This window comes from Leuciscus leuciscus (genome assembly GCF_965113295.1).
Source record: "Leuciscus leuciscus genome assembly, chromosome: 3".
Classification (NCBI taxonomy): domain Eukaryota; kingdom Metazoa; phylum Chordata; class Actinopteri; order Cypriniformes; family Leuciscidae; genus Leuciscus; species Leuciscus leuciscus.
In genome coordinates, this window is record NC_138727.1 from 27,468,249 (window position 1) to 27,490,765 (window position 22,517).

General features: G+C 42.5%; 1 protein-coding gene and 2 long non-coding RNA genes across 5 annotated transcripts in view; 2 read left to right on the forward strand and 1 right to left on the reverse strand.

The window, feature by feature from the left end:
* LOC309495676 overlaps positions 1–22,517 on the forward strand; it is a 352,025-nt gene that overhangs the window by 60,840 nt on the left and 268,668 nt on the right. The window lies entirely within an intron of this gene.
* Positions 1–22,517, reverse strand: part of LOC309495631 (uncharacterized protein) — a 93,144-nt gene that overhangs the window by 19,676 nt on the left and 50,951 nt on the right. The window lies entirely within an intron of this gene.
* Positions 15,057–21,995, forward strand: LOC309495637. The gene is made up of 4 exons (XR_014204736.1): positions 15,057–15,240; positions 19,410–19,494; positions 19,635–19,727; positions 21,747–21,995. It is a non-coding gene; the product is annotated as an uncharacterized lncRNA (long non-coding RNA).

The following is a 22,517-nucleotide window of genomic DNA, read 5'->3' on the forward strand; positions in this document are numbered from 1 at the left end:
TCAGAAAGAATATATTCCATTATATGTCGCTAGCAACGACACTTACGGGTTAAACCACTGGCTTTGCTAACCAGCAAAAAAACCCACGTTATAGTTCTGCACAGAACAGAAACAAAAGATCCGCCGTGATCTCTCAAGAATTTATTTGCAGTGTGATTTTTGTGTTTGCAAAAGGTCTGCGTGACCTTTTTAAAGAATTTGTTTGCAGTGTGATTTTTGTGTTTGTAAAAGGCCTGCACGCGTGAAATTGCGATTGCTGAAGTCAATCTTACAGGCGTGTATTGTTCTCATGTTTTAAATTTACCACCTCGTGTCTTTGTTCCGCGTAAGCGCAACACTGCCACCGCGTGGTCGACGACGGGGTAAACACCCGTCGGCCATTTCCTTCCGCCTTGATTTTTGGTGATAAAAAATAAATAAATAAATTCGCGGTCGTAGGTATCTAAGACGCTGTTTAAATACATATTTGTATTTACAGCTCGCTAAGTTCGTTTAAAACAACCCTTGTATTTTGGACTGAGACAGTTTATTGTGAATTTAAATTCCCAGAAAGGAAACTGGAAATTATAGGGTGTCTCAATCCAAAAGCACTGATAGTTCACCCGGAAGAGGACAGTGCCCCACGTGGCCACACCCCTCCAGGTCAACTATCCCTCTTCTCCTCAGGGTCACTATACCCTGCTGTGTTTTCCACTTCTAAATCTACATTGATGATTCTTTTTGGGTTTATTCCCATTTTTAAATAATCATTTAATAACAACTTCAATGTTATAGTGATTATTTTATTTTTGTTGTTGAAATCCTTCCATTTCTAAAAAAAAAAAAAAAAGGAATTTTTTTTTTTTGTTGTTGTTATTCCCAATCATCATACCCCTGAGAAAGACAGAGCCCCCTAGTGGAAGCTCCCTGTCCAAGTCAGCTTTCTACAAATTTACTCTGTTGAATTTCATTCCATAGATGCTGATTTCGAATGATTAGTTTGTAATCATTACAAAATAACTTAAGTGTTGTTTGATTGTTATAAATAACCATTCGAATCCTCTGTTAAGGTACCCCAGGATTATTTGGATTTGATTTTAAGCCAATTTTGAATTAAAAGTTTAAGTGTGTCCAACAGTTAAGGCGAACCGACGAGAGGAAGAGCGCCCCCTAGAGGCTCTATTAAACCACTACAGTGGTCTACCGCACCGCCTCTCCTGTTTCCACCTACATCGAGAAACCGCTAACCTTCTTCTGTTTCACCTTTAACTGACAAGACCATACACCCCTTTAATTCGGTTTTTCCGCTTCAAGGTTGGTTTAATTTTACTTTGTTTTATTTATTTTTTTTCTCTCCTCTACGAAGTTTTATTTTGTTATTATTGTTTTACCACATAACCCATTTGGTGTAAGCAAGAAATCTTAATTCACTTTGAAGTCCCTTGTTTCACTCCATGTTGTGGCTCTTAAAGGCAAGAATCTCAGCACTTGCAGTGGACTAGGAAAGTCCCGGTTTGACCTCTGTGGGTGAGTCTCCCGACTGACGTTTCCGACACTGACCGTGCGGTGACCCTTGAGTTTCTCTTACCTCTGCCACGGGCGGCGGCACGCAGTGCGTGACCTCAGCAATCCGGTGCTTCGGAGTGTCAGCCATAAAAACCGACGCAAGAGTCAATTGTTGGGACCGCTGCGCAAACACTAGGCAGACCCTGCCACCGTTCTGTGACGCACCCACCTTTGCATTGCGTTTGGTTGGTTGATATCTCCGGAACTACTAGGATTGTGTTAAAAGTCACCCTGTTTGAGGGGTCGTGTCCGTGAGCAGAGTAACGGAGAATCCAAGGCGGAGAATCCACGGCGGCCAGGTGTTCGGGGCGCCAGGAAGGTTGACCGCGCTCGGGGAGGGCCGGCCGGGGCGACCTCCGTCCATTTCAGGTAAGACTAAATCATTTGAAAAAAAAAAAGAAAACTCTGCCTCCCACTATAAGCCACATAATCCTAAATATCTCCCCCAAGGCACATCCTTTGTGCTATTAGTGTCCAAATTACAGCCCAGATCAAATCACTGATATTTTTGTTTTTGTGTTCAATTTCTGTTTCTTCCTCCCCTTCAAATCCTCGCCTACTCGGGCCTTGCATGTTCTGTGGTAACTTGTTTTTCAGTGCACCAACGAGACCCCAAAAAGCTAAGTAATAGAGGGACAACTGAACAGTCTCTATTCCGGGTCCTATGCTGACCCGCCTAACTGTCTAAAGTCAGTTAGCCCAAAGTTCTATAGACGGCATACCGTCCTATAGTTTATTAGCTTCACGACACGATTGCATTGGCCCTTCTTGTGTGTGTGTGTGTGTTGTGTTTTCTCTCGCCTACAGTGAGTCAACATGTCGCGCTCACCCAGCCCTGCGGCTCACTGGAGTAGCCTAGAAGCGTGGCTGTCCGCCATGACTTCCGGATGTCTATCCAAAGACTTCGGTGACCCAAAACTCCTGACCCAACAGGAACTGGACAACAACGTGGACCAGATCATGTCCCAGGACCCCACGCAGGCCTACAGTTCAAAAGAATGGAGTCGCCTCATCGGGAGTCTCTCTCACTACCTGGTGTCCCAGGCACGTCTGCTGGAGGAGGACAAAGCCCAGCTGGAAAAGGACAAAGCCAAGCTGGAAAAGGACAAAGCCCAGCTGGAAAAGGACAAAGCCAAGCTGGAAAAGGACACCGCTGGACTAAAGACTCAGCTAAAGGAGGCCTGCAAACAAAAGGAGCTGGCACAACAACAACTGGACGAGCTACTTCTGGGAACTGAGGAGGAAACACACCCGGAACTACAACAGGAAGTGGAAAGACTACAACAGGAAGTGGAAAGACTACAACAGGAAGTGGAAAGATTACAGCAGGCCCTGGAGGACCTGCGTCTGGACACGGACAGGACAGTGGAGGCGGAGAAACAGACCACGGCGGCCCTAAATTCCAAGCTGCTACGTGGAGAGGATCTGCTAGCAAGAGCACGCACAGAATTAACGGACAGAGACGCTAGAGTCAAAGTTTGTGAAACATTTTTGCAGAAAGCCCGAGCTGAAATTGACGAGCTCATCCAACAAAGACATGAGCTTAAGGGCGAGCTGGACATGGTCCACTGTGAACTCAAACATGTGTACGACCTACAAGATAAGCGGGAGGGGGAGACACACACCACCCCGTCTCTCCTTACCCGCGAACCTTCACTTCACAGCCAAACTATTAAAGCTAAAGAAGAAGAGGAAAGCCCACGTCCTGACACTATCTCACCTGTTGGACCCGTCCCGGAAAGACGAGCCACCAGTCACCGCACAGCCTCTAAAGAACTGGACAAGCTGGCAAGGAACATCCCTACATTCAACCCAAATCCAGCAGGTGGCAACGACGTGCACTCTTATTTAACCGATATTGAATTTCACTTGCAAACTGTGGACAATGTCACGACTTGGGACAAGTTATATCTCCTTCGGACCACTTCTGGGCGCATCGTGAGGAGTTTCCTGGATCGCCAGCCAGAATCCGTTAAAACGAACTATCCACAATTACGACAAGCCCTGATCCGTGAATTCTCTGATCCAGACTCGGACCAAGGCATCATTGCGGCAATGGACCTCAAACAAGCTCGTCTGGAAACGCCGCAAGCCTACTACGAACGTCTGCGGCTCGCCTACTTCGGACCGAGGAATGAGGCACACATGGAAGAGGACGTGAGTTTCAAAACGCTTTTTCTGCGGAATCTCCACCCAAGTCAAAGTGCGCACCTGGGCGTTCTAGTCTGTCCACGGACCCTGTCAATTCAACAGTTACGTGACCTGGCCCACAAAGCGTACGTAAAACAAAAGACTGTGTCTGAAAAACCTGTAAAATACCCCACAGTGTGTGCCGTCGCTGCGCCCGGTCCAGAACTTGCCTTGGAGGGTGCACAGCCTGCCAACTACGAACCCGGCAACAAACAGTCCCGACCGTTCCAAGCCGGCAGAGGACAGCGAAACCGGGGGGGTGTCCGCCCAAGGCCGCAAAATGATCGTTTCGGTGGATCCTGGGACCGGCATCGCTTCCCCCACAACCAAAAAGGCGGAGGCAGCTGGGAAGCCGACCGCGACCCCAGAAGGGGCCGACCCCGATCTCCCCGAACCACAAGCCCAGATAAACGGCCAAGGGACCCATCTCGACACGACAACGGTAAAGTCAAAATGGAGCCCACACCCGACAGAAACAGTGCAGCAACGCCCGAAGAAGCAGAACTCATAAGAGCACTGAGGAATCTTGTCCAAAAGAAACCTCACAAGGAAGACAAAGATAAACCAGACACCGCATGACTAGCCCACAGGCTTGAAACCAACGCTCCTCACGCTGACAGCCCACCTGAAACTATTGTTAAACCTCAGACTGCTGAACTCGCTGTCACATCACAAAATGACAGCTCCACTCACTCCCTCAAACTGACAGCCCCGCAAAACACTGCTGTCAAACCAAAGACTATCGAACTCGCTGCTGCATCACCAAATGACAGCTCAACTCACTCCCTCCAGCTGACAACAACACTTCCTGCACAAGACTGCAGCAGCTCTCACAACAAAATGCCAGACAGCGCTGTCCTAGTAATCTGCACCAACAACGAGACACTAGAGACCTACCCCCACTGCTTGTCAATCAACACACAAGAGCCCATGCCACAACTCCTGGGCAACCTTATTGAGAGAGGAGTGGCACGAAAACTGTACTTAACCATCACCTTAGAAAAGGAAATGCAGCTCGAAGCCCTGGTGGACACAGGTTCGGACCTAACGCTAATTTCTGCTCAACTATTTCAAAAACTCAAGTGTGAAGCGCAAAGACAAAACCGAACTCTTAAATTCCACACTTGTGAGCTGAACGTGCAGTCATACAGCCAGAACGACATCCAGCTAAAGAACTTAGCTCCCATTCACCTGGCAATCGGTCCTATGAGCGTAGTCCACCCTGTGTATATTTCCCCTGTGAACACTTATCAATTTCTCATAGGCAAGGACCTGCTGGACCGTTTTGAACCCTTGTTGGACTTCAAGCATCTACAAATTTGGGCTCAGGTGCGCGAACCCCTCCCCCTCCAGCCGCACAAATCCATTGAGCCAGAATGCCAAGCCACAAGGATCGTGGAAATTCCCTCAGCCAGACACGAGGATGAAATCCCCACAGCTGTTCAGGGTTCAAGTTCGCTACTCTGCACGTTCAGAACAACGCCGGACTCCGATAATTACTGCCCCCAGGTAAAAACTCCCCTGCAGCTGCAGGACGTAACCGCAACAGACATTATCCTGGCACTATGGGCAGACAACTCAGCTATAAGCTTGTCACTATTCAATGCAATTCTTGAACAGACTCCAGACCTGCCCTACACCTGTAAACGCACCCGTTTCCCTTTGAACCCAGAACCAACCTCATTGACATCTGCCAAAGGGATCTGTGCCTTGAACTTGACATGGAATCACCGGCACTTGACCCATTACTTCCTGATCCTGGAAGACCCAGCTCACGACGTCTACATTGGAGCAGACATCTTGATTCGCCTCAAGGCTCATGTGGACATGTTTAATGAGGTTGTATGGGCTCCATTGATTTCACTGCCACCTGTTCCCATCAGTCATGACAATCTACTGTCAGGTCAGACCATCCCTGAAGTCTGCACCCTCATCAACGAACAAGGAACAGTCATACCTGCTTACACGAAAGGCGTCACCGTGCGCCTCAACCTGCGACAGGGCCAAACCCTAAACCACACACTGGCTTTCTTCCAACCTTCACCTGAATGTGTAGAACTCGGACTCACCCTCGAAGCCACACCCCTCACTGAAGTGTCATCTCGGGTAGTCTACATTCTGTTCAACAACTGCACAGCAGCTGACATCAACATCCCCAAAGCCTACCGACTGGGATGGCTAGTCAGTAATGACTTTCATGACTTTGAACTGATACTACCCGTAATAGGGCCTATTCCACCTGCACTGATACCTGAGGGACATACTGACAATACATTGTTCACAGCACCCTTCCAATTCATTGCCATCACATCTGTCATGTCGGTAGCCAAACACCGCGTGTGGAGAACAGAGCTGACAGAGGATCAACACCTCACAGTGTACACAGTCTCCCACCAGCCCGTCAGTGAAGCTGACGCACCCGCCGTGCCGGTTGAAACCAACCCGCCTGATGACAAACCAACAGAGGAACCATACCAAGGTTTCGAATTGCAAGTGCAACAAATTCTACAGGATGCTGATGCCCTTCAGGATGATGCAGACCGCCAAAGACTAAAACAAGTCCTATACAAGTTCAAAGAATCATTTGCGAAAGACTCTTTAGACTGTGGTCTGACGGACCTCCACACAGTGCGTATCCCCACGCACCCCGAGGCTCCGCCCACCTTTGTCAAGCAATACAAGATTCCCATCGCCTCACACGAACCGGTGCGGGAAATCATCGAATCAATGCTTGAGAAAAATGTCATTCGAGCCTGCAACAGCACATACTCTGCGCCACTATGGCCTGTTCTCAAGCCTAATGGAAAGTGGAGACCGACCATCGACTATCGCAAATTAAATCAACAGGTGCCATTGTCACGATGGCCCATGACTCAGCTGGAACAGGAAATCCCACAAATCAGAGGAGCCACCATCTTCTCTACACTCGATGTGGCCTCTGGATTCTGGACCATTCCAGTACACTCTGACGACCAACACAAGCTGGCATTCACGTTTGGCAACCGACAGTACACCTTCAACAGGTGTCCGTTCGGATATGCAAACTCACCAGCTGAATTCAACATATTTCTGAACAAAGCATGTCCAGACGCCAGGATGAGAGGTAACCTGATTTACGTCGACGATGTGCTTATGAAAAGCACGACGGTGGCAGACCACCTAAAAGAAATTGACTATGTTTTAAACCAGCTATCTGCTGCCGGCGCCAAAATAGCCCTCCACAAGGGGCAGTGGTGTAAAAGCAAGGTCAATTACGTTGGCTTGCTCATTGGACCCCATGGCATTGAACCACAATCAAACCGTATTCATGCCATCCAAAACATCAAGCCCCCCCCTAACGTCTCAGAACTTCGAAGCTTTCTAGGAGTTTGCAACTACTCCCGACAGTTCATCGAAAACTATTCAGACATCGCCAGGCCTTTAACAACTATGTTGAAAAAGGACTGCCCTTTCGTCTGGTCAGATGCTCAAGAACACGCCATGGTAGAACTAAAAAGACATTTATGCACAGCTCCATGCCTTGCTTACCCTGATCCACAAAAAGAATTCCACCTGGAAGCTGGGTTTTCAAACCAATGTCTCAGTGCTGGCCTATACCAACAACATGACCAAGACAAGAAGGTAGTCGCATATGCCAGCAAGACACTTCTCCCTCCAGAATGTAAATTCTCAGACTGCGAAAAAGCTTTGCTCTGTACAGTGTGGGCAATTCAGCGCTTCTCCAACTACATTGGTGCACAAAAAGTCATCATAGAAACATGCCACCAGCCCGTCATGTTCCTCAATAGCCAGCGAATCCGCGACGGCGTTGTCACTAATTCACGCATTGCTACATGGCTAATGGCTCTCCAAGGACGAAACGTCGAGGCAAGATATGCACAAAACCACAAATCCGCTCTAGGTAACGGCTTGGCGGCCTGTCAAAACTGCTCTGACAACTCTCCTGCCGCAACGCTGAACACACCTGAGCCCCAAGAACCACCACTGACCTGCCACAGGTACTTTGACAAGAATGCGTGCGAAGGCATGCCCACAGCCTACGTGGACGGATGCTCCTACAACAGCGAGGGCATCCTAAAAGCAGGTGCAGGGGTACTGTGGGTGAACGACCACCCATGCCCACCACAACACTTCAAGCTAGGCCCCAAGTCATCACAGTATGCAGAAATCGCAGCAATTCTCATAACTCTGCAAATCGCAGCATCAAACAACATCAAAGAACTTCTCATCTGCACAGACTCTAACTATGCCAGACTCAGTTTTGTATGCCATCTCCAGACCTGGAAACAGAATGGTTTCAAAACTGCTAACAACAAGCCTGTAAAACACCAACACCTGTTCCAGGAATGTGATAACATCACAACGACACACGATCTCGCCGTGTACTGGAAAAAGGTAAAAGGACACTCCAAACTCCCAGGTCAAGACAAAGACTTCAATGACCACACTGACGCCCTCGCAAAAGCGGGCGCCCTACACGGTGAACCGTGGAATTCCCCGAAACCCTCACCCACCCCCGATGTAGCAGTGCTAACCCGAAGCAAGAAACCATCACCTGCTACTGCACCTGCTTCGCAGATGCTGTCACTAACCCCACAAATTTCAAACAACGACCTTGCAGAAATGCAAGCCTCAGACAATGCCATAAAGACTATGATTCTCCACCTCAAAAACCCCTCCCCCAACCCAATCGCACCGTCTGACACCACTGATAACTCAGATCTCAGACACCTACACAACAGCAGACACATGCTGCGTGTGAGGGACGACATTTTATGGTTTGTCACCGATGACACCACTTCGCCCAAGCTTGTCGTGCCCCGATGTCAAAGGGGGGAGATGATAAACCACGCCCACAACGCACCTTACGCGGGGCACCACGGTACCAGAGCCACGTATGAGACACTTAGACAAGTGGCATACTGGCCAGGTATGCAGCAGGATGTGGCAGAGTATGTGAGAGAATGCCTGGTCTGTTGCCAGTTTCACCCAACAAACCTGACTCACAGAGCCCCGTTGCAACGCAGAGGAATCACATTTCCCTGGTCAGATCTCCAAATTGATTGGGTGGGACCGCTGCCCAGATCGAGCAGAGGTAACAAATACTTTCTCACGGTGGTGTGTCAGTTTACCAAGTGGGTAGAGTGTTTGCCAGCACCTAACGACACCGCCCAAACAACGGCATATCTCCTGATGAACCACATCTTCTCCCGATTCGGGTTGCCACTGAGAGTCAATTCAGATCGAGGTACCCATTTCACCGCAGAGATCATGCAAAAGATCTGGAGAATTCTAGGGGTACAAGCCAAACTTCACATCAGTCACCATCCGATCTCATCCGGACAGGTAGAAAGGTCTAACCGAACGGTGGTCGCCATGTTGAGAAAATATGTGTCGGCTAACCAGAAAGACTGGGATGTGAAACTTCCCCTGGTGCTGATGGCTATCCGAGCCACACCACAGGAATCCACCAGAGTGGCTCCATTTGAACTCATGACTGGGAGGCAGATGACTCTGCCCTTACACCTGTTGTACCAACCAGGAGACAACAACCTCGTCACTGCCTACACCACGTCCCAATATCTGGACGAGCTCCATAGACACTTGAAAACAACTTTCGCTTTCGCTCAGCAACACCTGAAGACCAGCGCTGAAGGCCAGAAAGCCTTTTACGACAAAAAGGCATCGCACCAAGAACTCAGTGTGGGCGACAAAGTCCTGTACTACAGTTTCGCCTTGCCACCCAAGCAACTGTCAAAAAAGTTTCTGCCTCACTGGACTGGACCACATGAAATTGTGAACAAACTCTCTCCTGTAGCATACCAGATCCAGCTTAAACGGGGACCAAGAGAACCCGTTCTCAAATGGGTCCACCGAAATCAAATTAAAAGATATGTGGCCCGTAGTAGGGACAGACAAGAAGAGGCCAATACGAACTAAACTCAACCGCCGTCCCTACAGGAAAGAAGACTGTCCCATCCCCCGGGACAACCCTCGCTGACCTATGACCAACACGACACTGCTACACGTGTCAGCCTGCTCAACCAAAGCATGTGGATTCAAGTCCCACGAGGAGCCATCCTCCACCTAGATGACCTGGCCTCGTACCACCTCCCAAGTGAAGAGTACCAAGCCGAACTAGAAATTCTGTCTTTCTTCAAGAGCCGCAATTTCACTCTAGATCCCGAACTGGAAGATTGGATTGCAAAAAGGGGGCCACAAGTTATCGACATAGCTCCCCTGGACTCAGCCCTTCAAGCATTGTCCCGACTACCCATTCTGAACACTTCACCTGTGGTACAAACATGGACAGCCGCTGATACCGCACTGTGCATTACCAGCATCCTCGGACACGCCCTAGCTTTGGGTTTGGCCTATATCCTGTACAGAAGGATCAACGCAATTCGAACCTCCACAGCCAAGCTCACAGAGGCAGTCTCCGTCGGCTTCAGGAGAAACCTCCGGAAGGATGACTCCCCACCAGAGCAAGCTGAAGACCTCATCGAGCTCACGCTGCAGTCCTAAGCAACACCCGTGTGCAGCCTCCGCCCATCCATGCACCTGCCATCTGACCGTTGTTACCGTGATGACTCGACTAGGCCCATACACGCCCGGTCGACTCATCAAAAGGGGGAATGTAACGGAGAGCAGATCACCAGTTGCATGGTGATTAAATCAAATGAATTAATTCAGTCTAAATCTACAAAACCCCTGTCTCGCTCTGACTCAAGCTATTCTCACATTCCAAAGAACTCTCATTTACGACACCTCTGCTGTTTTGAGATTGCTCTACGCAAGACGTGCAGCCCAAACGGCGCCGAAAAATGGTGTAAATCATTGACTATCTCTCACTCTACATGATCTCTTACGTCTAAACCAACAGAGACCGTCTGTTTATGGCCGGGAGAGCCTCACGCTGACCAATGAGAGCGATCCCGAAAGCACTCCCCCCTAGGGAGTCCCTCGGACACTGATTTACACATAGACACTAATTAACTCTTCACAACAATAAAACAGTGTTTGTAGAGACCAGATGCCCGAAACATGTGGTCTGTGCCTAATACATCAATCCAAAGAGCCAAACGCACGCACACACATAAGCCTCACCCGCAGTGACGGGGACAAGAGTTCAGCGGACGGGTATGAACTTTCAAGACGCACTCACGCACACACACACAGAAACACACGCAGATCCCACCACGTGGGACCAAAATCCTTGTATGAAATATTTTAAATGTATTTTCTTGATGTGTGTCTGATCCCCTGTCCCAAATATTATGCCTATGTAGTTTGTTGGCCTGTAATCACTCTGTGGTGTCCACAATTACAAGAAATGATGTACCTCCTTGATTTTAGATATTAGAACTGTCATTCGCGGTATTGCCGTGTTCCACGAACCCCAGCGATGCTGAATCTTTAACACAAAATATCAGAGAATGCATTGTTTTATTAAATACCAGTGTTATTAAGTTATGGACGAATTCATCGTTTCAAAACCCCGCGGAAAAGGAGGCGTATAGACCTCAAAACGTCAGGAGGTGGGCCCATACGTTGTTAAAGACGATTGGCCCACGTACGTGAGGGAGGCGTGAGTTTAGCCCTTTAAAATTGCGCGCCCCTTTCCTCTCATTGCAGTCCGCCAGAGAGAGAAGACGACACGCCTCCTTCCCTCAAGGAAGCTCCGCTCACTTTTATTTTCCTTTTTATTTTCCTTTTATTTCCAAGTCTTTTCTTAGAACTACTATAGTATAGTCTTCTGAAACCAACCCACAAAATCAACTTAAGGCTAAAGATAATCTTTGCTGAGTCTTCGCTCGCTTCAAGTCGCCACGGCAACCAGAACGCTGTGACCACGTGATCCAGGGGCCTTTATCCAACACACACACAGAAGGCCGACCTTCCAAACAGAGTAACGTAGATCTTTTAAATTTGCAATCTGAAGGAAATGCTGTTTAAAGTGTCTAAATATTACTAAGAAACGTTGGGGTTTTGTGGTGAATGACTAAAACTGTTTCTATCTCTCTCTCTAAATTCTCTTTCACACACACAAACATACACGTTCACACACACACACACACACTCTCACCCACGTGTGCCGAGATAAACACACTACCACGTGCTCACGGAGCGACACACCCACCTTACAAACGCTACCATCTCCATTCTCACACACACACCTAAAATCATTCGTATCTCAACTTAGTTTCCTCTCGCTGAGTTTTCTCTCTCTCTCTCTCTCTCTCCCTCTCCCAATCTCTCTCTAAAACCTTTTTATTTTGTTGTATCTCTGTATTACGATCGTTATATTGCCTGTTTTGTTTATGCATTTTTACTCCTGCGTGATTTAAAATAATTGTGTAATCGCTAGCCTGTTTAAATAAACTTTGTTAAATCATTTGAATTAAGTTTGCCTGCTTTGTTTCAAATTCTGAGTCCCTGATGAGTGCAGATTTTACCTTATAAGCTCTACGATTGGTTATTCTTAAAATAAACCTAAAATTGTCTAAAACACGGAGATAATTATCTTCTTTGTGGCCACAAGAAAGTGTTATCTATCAGTGTTAAAGACGCCCGATTTCTGTTCATAAAGTATACATTCTGTCCGCTGGACGGCCAGTCTGCATGGTAAATGAACAAACTCAACTTCTACCTCAAATTCCCCCAAATTGAGTAAATGCTACCCGTCTCTATCAGTGATTATTACAAGTAATTGTGTAATCGCTGATACAAGCCGAGATTTTGACCTATTCCCTAATTTGAATAAATTAATTTATGGAAGCAACAGATGCATATTCACATTGATGAATATTACCGCTAATTTGAGCTAATTAATTCCCCAACACAAAGTCATTGTTGTTACAACGTGCAAAACTGGTTCAAAATTTAAACGTCTGACTAGGGACTTTTTTGGACATCTGTGGACGTGCAAAACTGGTTCAAAATTTAAACGTCTGACTAGGGACTCTTTTGGACGTCTGTGGACGTGCAAAACTGGTTCAAAATCTGAACGTCTGACAAGGGACTCTTTTGGACGTCCGTGGACGTGCAAAACTGGTTCAAAATCTGAACGTCTGACTAGGGACTCTTTTGGACGTCTGTGGACGTGCAAAACTGGCTCAAAATCTGAACGTCTGACTGGGGACTTTTTTGGACGTCTGTGGACGTGCAAAACTGGTTCAAAATTTAAACGTCTGACTAGGGACTTTTTTGGACGTCTGTGGACGTGCAAAACTGGTTCAAAATTTAAACGTCTGACTAGGGACTCTTTTGGACGTCTGTGGACGTGCAAAACTGGTTCAAAATCTGAACGTCTGACTAGGGACTTTTTTGGACATCTGTGGACGTGCAAAACTGGTTCAAAATTTAAACGTCTGACTAGGGACTTTTTTGGACGTCTGTGGACGTGCAAAACTGGTTCAAAATGTAAACGTCTGACTAGGGACTTTTTTGGACGTCTGTGGACGTGCAAAACTGGTTCAATATCTGAACGTCTGACTGGGGACTTTTTTGGACGTCTGTGGACGTGCAAAACTGGTTCAAAATTTAAACGTCTGACTAGGGACTTTTTTGGACGTCTGTGGACGTGCAAAACTGGTTCAATATCTGAACGTCTGACTGGGGACTTTTTTGGACGTCTGTGGACGTGCAAAACTGGTTCAATATCTGAACGTCTGACTGGGGACTCTTTTTGACGTCTGTGGACGTGCAAAACTGGTTCGAAATCTGAACGTCTGACTAGGGACTCTTTTTGACGTCTGTGGACGTACAAAACTGGTTAAATATCTGAACGCCTGACTAGGGACTCTTTTTTACGTCTATGGACGTGCAAAACTGGTTCAAAATTTAAACGTCTGACTAGGGACTCTTTTGGACGTCTGTGGACGTGCAAAATTGGTTCAAAATTTCAACGTCTGACTGGGGACTTTTTTTGACGTCTGTGGACGTGCAAAACTGGTTCGAAATCAGAACGTCTGACTAGGGACTCTTTTTTACGTCTGTGGACGTGCAAAATTGGTTCAAAATTTCAACATCTGACTGGGGACTTTTTTTGACGTCTGTGGACGTGCAAAACTGGTTCGAAATCTGAACGTCTGACTAGGGAACCCTTTGGACATCTGTGGAAGTGCAAATTTGGTTTAATATCGAACGTCTGAATAGGGACCCTTACTGTGGATGTGTGTGGATGTGCAAGAAAGCCAGGACTCCTTTTGGACAGAAGACTATTTCAGTATCTGAACCAATCTGAAATGTGTCATTGTGAAATGCAAGAAGTTTTTTGACAAATAGTCATACGAAATACTGGTAAATAAAAAAATAAAAATAATCACATTATTATGAAAATGGCAAATGATGTTGCATAATAAGTTGATATTATGCAATCATTCTAAAATGAATAAATTATTTACAATTTATTTAATATATGGATTAAGAAATAGAAACTGTGAAATTTCTGAAAAATTTGTATTTTGGATGTGAATGTGTGCTCAAACTTGTACATTCAGTGCATGCACATTTCCAGCATTAAAAGCAATTCAGTAGAATTACAACCCACTATCAAGTGGTGCAGAGCACGCTTCATGATTCTCTGGATCTTCCACATAGGGTTGAGCCCACAAAGGGCCTAAAATGTTACAGATTTATATTAAAAATGTTGGAGTGGGATCATATGTGTATTTTTGTTTTTGTAAAGACTCCTAATTCAATGCTGATTTAGCACATATCTCATCACAAAATGTCCTGATGTCATTGGAGGACACAGAATCCTGTACTGATGAACAAATATAGCGAATACTTATGTGTGAGATTAGGGTTAGGGTTAGGATTAGGGTTAGGGTTACCCTACCCCTAGCACAACATATTTCAATATACAGCAAAGAAGGAAAATCAGAAGCTAAATCGATAATAAAGAAAGAAGTTATGAGAATGTGGCAGGAACAATAGAATAGAGGAAACGGGAGGGGAACTATTTTTATAAACCCTTAGGTTGGGGTACGAAGGGGGAAATCATTGCAATGTTATTGTTAGGGCACACTAGACTAAACAAAACTCTGCATCTACTAGGCAAGCATGATACTGGTTTATGTAATAATTGCAATGTACCTGATCAGCAGAGTATTGTTATGATGTGTAATAAATATGATAGCAGTAGTCAAGAGGAAAATTTAGGGCATGGGAGAGATTTTAAAAGAAATATTAAATAAATCGTCAGGCCATAAAATAATTTAATATTTATTTTTAATTTCTAAGAGCTACCAAGCTGGATAAAATCATTTGTTTTATTTATTTATTTCGTATAATGACATAGCATGTAAGCCAGAGATCATTTATAACCTGAGGGTGGCGGTAATGCACTAAAACAGTTTGCGACCGCCGTTAAAAAATCAAAGAAGAAGAATCGCACGTCACACTGCAACGTCACCAGGAAAAGTAGTATCCTGCTGATGAAAGAGGCTGCTGACACGTGGAGAGAGACACTGCCTTAATTGGACTAAAACCCTAAAACAGGTAAGTAAACATTTAAAAAAAATAAATTGAATATGTTATTCAGTTAAGAGATGATATCAGATGAATTGGAAGTCACACATGCCCCCTAATACCTTGAAAAACTTCTTAAAACTGCGGCAATTTGCGCGGTCACATTAACCGAAAAGTCGACAAATGCGCCCGCGCGTTTTGCAGTTTTTTTGTCTTTTCACATAGCAGCAAAATAGACTTAAAATACTCCGTCATTTATGGTCATACAGACTTGAAATATGAAAAAAATAAACTGTAAAATGTCTTTTTTATGTGTCCACTTACAATCGAAACAAAACATTATGCTTTTGTGTGCTTTCTGCCTCCTTCTCCATGAACTTTTTTTCTGGAGCAGTTCTCTAAACGTAAGCAAAACTCAGCAAATACACACTGGCAAGAGTAATCTTTATAATAATTTAAGCGTTTACTTTTTAATGATCTAATTCAAAACGAAAGAGAATATTCTGTTTATGTAATCTATATAAAAAGAGAGACGTTAGTCGTTCTCATGGCAACTCATTATCTTCTAATCACCCGCTGAAAAGCGCGCGCTATTCAAACGCAAATATCTTTGTTCTAATATGAATCGCGTTTGTATCTGTAGGTTTGTATGTGTGATGAACGGCTCAGATGCTCGATTACTACAATTACAACATGCTATTTTTACATGAACGTAACGCTATTATAGTTTAGCTTTTCCGTAACTATAATGCAATACTGACATGAGTAAAAATCTGCTGAAATATGTTCATGAAATATGTTGTTTAAATAAAATGCAATGTTTTAAACGTATGCTATTACACTGCAAATTAAAATGTATACGCCCTATATTAATGTATCATACAAAATATATATGTTTGAGACGAAATATGAATGTTTTTAGACAATAGTAATGAATCCTTAACTTTGAAATACGTATGATAAAATGTATGCTTTTTACAAAGGAAAAATTACACTTGGAATAGTTAAAATTGTAATTGTTGACTTTCATATTATTGTTTCATTAGTCACAAATTTGGGGAGAGGATAAATATTCCAAACCTTTCTGAAAATACAATATGATGATTAACTGCACAATTACTAGAAAAGTTTACCTTGAATATTATAAAATTTGCTTGCATAAAAATTTGTTTAACTTTAAACCAATTCTGTAGAATGGCCCATATATCCTATTTGAACAGGATTTGTTTCCAGGTATGACTGTGGGCTTTTGACTTATATTTATATTAGAATTATTTTGTTAACTATATGCTAAATAAATTAAAAGCAATATGTGTCTGTGTGTATATGTGTATATATATATATATATATATATATATATATATATATATATATTAGAGGTGGGCATAGATTAATTTTTTTAATCTAGATTAATCTAGATTAATTTTGAAATTAATCTAGATTAAAATGGCTCATTTGAATTCTGCCGAAGGCATTCAGAATATGTGTGCTACCCAAATAATGACTATAAAAGTAAGTCTTTGAGAACGGGTTTCTCATCTCCTGTTTCCAAAATGCATCACAAACTGCTTGAGAAAGCTGTTCTACTCATAGACTGTAAAAGGTTACTACTGTACTGTTACCGTCCGTAGGCAACATTAGGTAGGCCTATGCTATTATCAACTACTATAGGCTATCAATTAGGGATGGGCGATATGGCCTAAAATCTATATTGTGATATACATTGCAGCCTCTTGCGATAACGATATCCAGTATATTATAATAAAACCATTTCAGAACAGATTACACAGACCCATGCTAAACAACTGCTAAATGTATTTTTTTTTAAAGGGTGTATGTAGTTTTGAGAACATATATTGTGCAAAACTGTAAGTATACAACATAATTTTGCAGATAAATAAAATTTAAGTACACTAGCTGCAGTGTACTTAAATACACTGCAGTAGGTCTAATGTTTATTATGGCTTGGAGCTTATGAAACCCCAAATTTAAAATTAGAATATTGTCTAACTGATGTCTTTTCAGTTAAAAAGAAACACAACAACGATTCTTAAAATCGAGATTATGTGCTACACCACTAAGATATATTGGAATGGGAATAATACGCGCGCGCTGGTATTCAGTGATATCATGTTTCGTTTTGAATTTGAGGTGGTCGAACGGATTAGTCGTGTGTTAACTTACCGAACTGTTACCCCACACACTCTGTATATAGTTTGCTGCTGCTCGTCTGACGGCTTAAACCCGAACCAAGTCCAAATAATGGATGTTGCACCGATCTTTTTCACCAGCTTTCACTTTCAGTCGTGTTTACTTAAGATGACGACGAATATGCGTTGCAGCCGGGTTTACCTCACGGCCGCGGGTAGATTGCGTCATCATAGCTTGTGTAGTATAGAGCCATCTCCCAACTAGGGCTGGGCAAAAAAATTGATTTTTCGATTAATCGTTTTTTTAAATGTGGTCGATTCAAAATCGATTCTCAAACGCCAAGAATCGATTTTTTTCCATCTTTATGTATTAGTTTTCCTCCACTGTTCATAGGCTTGCAAACTCAATTTTATAGCTAATGCTGTGAGATTTTATGGTAGTTTTATCTAAATCATAAAATAACCTCAATTAGTGCTGCACGTTTAATCATATCGCAATCGCTATGACAAGCCTATACGCAATTAGGCTATATGACCAAAATGCTGTCGTGACTGACAGAAAAACTTGCGATGATATCGTGCGTGCGCACAAGACAGCACAGAATAGAATTATCTTTCGCGCTTGAACGAAGAACACACACAATTATGCCAAAATGTATTTTTGTCGAGTATCTTTATAACATAAGAGCAGTCTTATGACGAACGTGAAGAGTTGTGCCTCGTGAGAGAATGAGTCCGCGTGTGAGTTCCGCGTCTCTGTCAACAGCGGCTGGTCTTAAAGGGACAGTACACTGTAGCCACTAATTATCTCTGTCATTTAAGTTAATCAAAGAACAAAGAGAACAGAGAAAAACACTCACTGCTCTTGAATAAAGAACTTCTGTAACTTTGATTAGTCAATATATAATTTATAATTAATGCAACACAGACTGTTTGATAATTTTATTCAATTTCTGTATGGCCTAGCTGTTAGACAGGAAGGGCACATATTATATTATATGCAACGTTTTTATATGTGGGTTTATGTGAGGATTGTTAACCTGATTGATCAAGACATGCGACTGTTCTGACTTGTCCAATTTTCAGCATAAATTTTTCATCTTGCATCAAAATCCTGTCTATTCATTGTATGCATTTGAAATATAGAGTTGGGTTCTGTTTTAATGTACCCAAGTGTACCTAAAATAAAAAGTTTAATTATACAGGTTTGTAGCTCTTAATTTCTTTTTATTAATTAAACACTTGAAAACTTGTTCACTTTTTTTTCTTTTCTTTTTCTTTTTTTAATAAATATAGGATTTGTATTTAATATTCATTGAGTGAGTCGAATCGAAATTAATTTAGAATCGAAATTGGAAAAATCGAATCGAATCGAGAATCGAAATCGAATCGAATAAGAGCTTGCGAATCGAAATCGAATCGAATTGTAACATCTGAATCGATACCCAGCCCTACTCCCAACCCAACTTGGAGAATAGATTAACGGCGATATTTTTTTTATCGCGCGATAAGAGTCTCGCGTTAACGCAGCACGTTAACGCCGATAACGGCCCACCACTAATATATATATATATACACACATACATTTCTTGTCAGCCGTCGTCTTAGGTGTGTCTTCTTAGCTACAATGAAGTTTTAAGAGTTTTTATCCAGTCATCAATGGCTTATTGATCATTATAGGTGTTATCAATAATTAAGTTGTTGTTGCTAGTTTGAGTCGAGAAATACACATTTCAGCATTATCATCACTAATCTGTGTGTGCATTTTCCTTGAGAACCAAGCAAGTTGACTCATGAAACCATTTGTTTATTATATTGCGATCGCATATCTCAATCACAATATTGACCTCAATAATTGCAATATGACATTTTCCCCAAATCGTGCAGCCCTAGCCAGAAGTATATAGATCTCTTTACACTGTCCGCTCAGTACAACAGAGGCAGGAGCTCCGCACTCAGGGTTGCTCGAGTTATATGGGCACACAACTTGCTACAAGAGCTCCACTATTACGAACAATAAAGTAATATTTGACAAATTTTGTCTTTCAGATTATGAAAATGTTCAAAGGCCAATCTCAAGATACTCTGGGAGGTCTTTCTCAGAGCAGAGCTATCAAATGGTCACTTCTAAGAGGTTTGTATAATCGATTCCAGAAAACAACAGTGTCCCATGCCCCCATTTCTTTAATCCACTCTTGGCACTCTCACCCATGCTACAGTTCCTGTAGATTACCACACGCATGTAATTTCTAAATGGTGAATTTGTTTCTTCAGGCTCTTTACCAACCGGCTGATGGCAAAATTCAATATGAAGGGGAAGGTGAAGAAGCGGAAACTGCCTCTAGAGACGACTAAAACTTTTGAAAGGTAAAGGTACACAGCGCACCCCCCTTAAGCTTTTAGTTAAAGCTTAACTAAGAGACAAATTATGTTAGTATTATTATAATAAAATGATACCCAATTGTACTTTTTAAACTGGTAACCTACTGAACAAACTTTAAAAAAATTGCAAATTGAAAAGCACATGCTACATGCATAAAGTTTAAAATCACAATGAACTAATTTCTTTGTTTTTATACTTTAAATAGATCTCCAGTTTAACTGAATTTTTTTTACATTGTTCTATTTTAATAAATTAAAAGCACTCAGATAGACAAAAGTAAGGGTAACATTAAGACAAATCAAGACAAAGTTAATCATTCAAGTATTTTCTCTTTGCCTTTTGTTTTATTCACATTAATGGTGCAATCATCCGAAGGTTTATTAGACTGAATGCAGATCAAATAATACCAATCTCCCCTTTTCTCCAAACTATTTACACCAATTTAAGATATTAACTGTGTTTAAGTGAATACTCTCCAATCCGGTCATTTTGACATATTTTGTTGTTTATTTGATGGTTAAATGCGCACACAAAGCCTAAAGTATAATTTGCTTGTCTAGTTGCGGTCGGTTTCGGTGCGCACACACATAAGCCACCTTGAAGTTGGAAACAGTGTCCCTTGCTCGGATTATTGTTCATTATTACATGGCTTGGTTGAACTCTAATGTAGAAAGCGGTGTGTTATTTCTTGATAACAGAACTCTGCGAAGTATAACACACCGTTGCCATGAAAAACAGAGCGGTGCTATAGATGCAGGATTCTAACCGTAGAGACGGAACGGAGTATTTTCTTTAGCAGAAGCAATACAATCCTTTTTAAATTAATAAAATCCTTTTTAAATCAGTTTTTTATGTAAAATTATTAATTTATTTGGTGGGTAGCCATGTAATAAGCGAGATAATGTAGAGCGAGGCGGTTGTTATAGCGAATACAACCCCTTCAGGCAGATTCAAGACCCCTCCGCATCAGCCTGTCGGGGTTCTATTCGCTATAACAACTGCCTTGCTTTACATTATCCCTTACTTAAATAGCTCTTTATTATCAAACAAGTAACCGCAATGCAACAGTAGAGACTGCATTTTACAACAACTCTCTTCTGCATTGCAAATATCAAAAATGCATCATAGACAGATGATTTAATATTATCTCGTATAGAAACGGCTGGCAAAGATAGAATTTGCAAGATAACATCTATTTATCATTAATAAATAGTAAGTGCATTTTCTCAATTTCTCCAGTACTGACAGCAGAACTGATAACGTTGAAGCTGGATACTTCACTGGCTTACCTCTTTCTAAACTCATCTACAAGTAATCTAGTATTTGCTAAAATGGAAGTTATAGTATCCAAAAGCATTACATTTGGGCTGTGCCTGAGAAATTTTATTATATGCAGTCTCTCTCAATTCATAATTGCTATCTTAAATATCTTGTCACCCAAGGTCACTGTCTATTGCAGTCTTACACCTTCCTAACATACAGCGATGCGAGTTTACAGAACCCATTTTCAGTCATTTGTTTGCTGCCATATACCACACCATTGGTCACTGTAGTATTGCCACTTCAAGGATTAGTTCACCTCAAAATGAAAATTTCCTGATAATTTACTCACCCCAATGCCATCCAAGATATTCATGTCTTTCTTTCTTCAGAGGAAAATAAAAGTTTTTTGAGGAAACATTCCAGGATTTTTCTCCACACAATGGACTTCAGCGGTAACCAAATTGTTGAAGTCCAAATCAATGCAGTTTCACGCTGGACGTAGGCAGAAGTACCGCCCCGTTGTTTACAAAGTGAACTTGCGAAGACTAAAACATTTTTAAATAAACTGACAAAAATCCATAAATATGTCATTCAACATACAATAAATTTGAACAATCCTCCTCCACGCTTGTAAACAATGAGGCGGTATAAAAATATTGTATGTTAACTTGCAATGTTAACAATGTAACTGGTTTTCTTTACATACTTATGGATTTTTTGTTTTTGTTCAACTCTTGCAGCTGCAGTCATGAAATGGGATAAAGAAGCTACAGAGGCTACAATCAAGCATCATGCAGCAGAACATCTTAAACGTGCCGTGGAGGGCATACAGGGGTGGAAATAATGAGGAATTTTACATGAGTACTGTAAGGCATGTGTGTTTATTTCTAGTTTAGGGGACTTTATATCTCCCCTTTCCAACCACCCTCCCCCAATCTTGGTCTGGAGTAATTTGTTTTTTGTTCACTTGGCAGTTCAGTGTAACCATTAGAGTTGTTTTATTTATCAGCCTGTTAATTTGCTGAAAACCTCATTAAAGATGGAAAAAAAATTGTCATTTCAAACTATTTTTGCATTTTTTGATCAATAATCAGATGTAACTTATTTCCAATTGCAAAAATATAAGGCTACTAAAACGTATTTGCATGTTTTAGACAGGTGCATCAAAGGGATAGGTATTAATTTATTATTTACAATTTTAAAGCAGTAGTTCTGCACACTGCTTTTTACTATGACTACAATGAGTTTTATTGAATACCATGTTGTCATCCAACCTTGGAACAAAAGCCTGTTTGATGACCAAAACATGGTTTAATAAAGCTAATAGTAAAGCTAATTTGGTTTGTGCATCTTAAAAACTTTTATGAATGTTCTTTAGACGTCTGTAAGTGACGTTGAAATGACGTCGTGAAAACTTTCATTTACAACATTGTAAAGATGTCACTTGGACATCAAAAATCATCATTTAAAAGAGACGTCTAATGAACGTTCAATATGTACGTCAAGAGTGA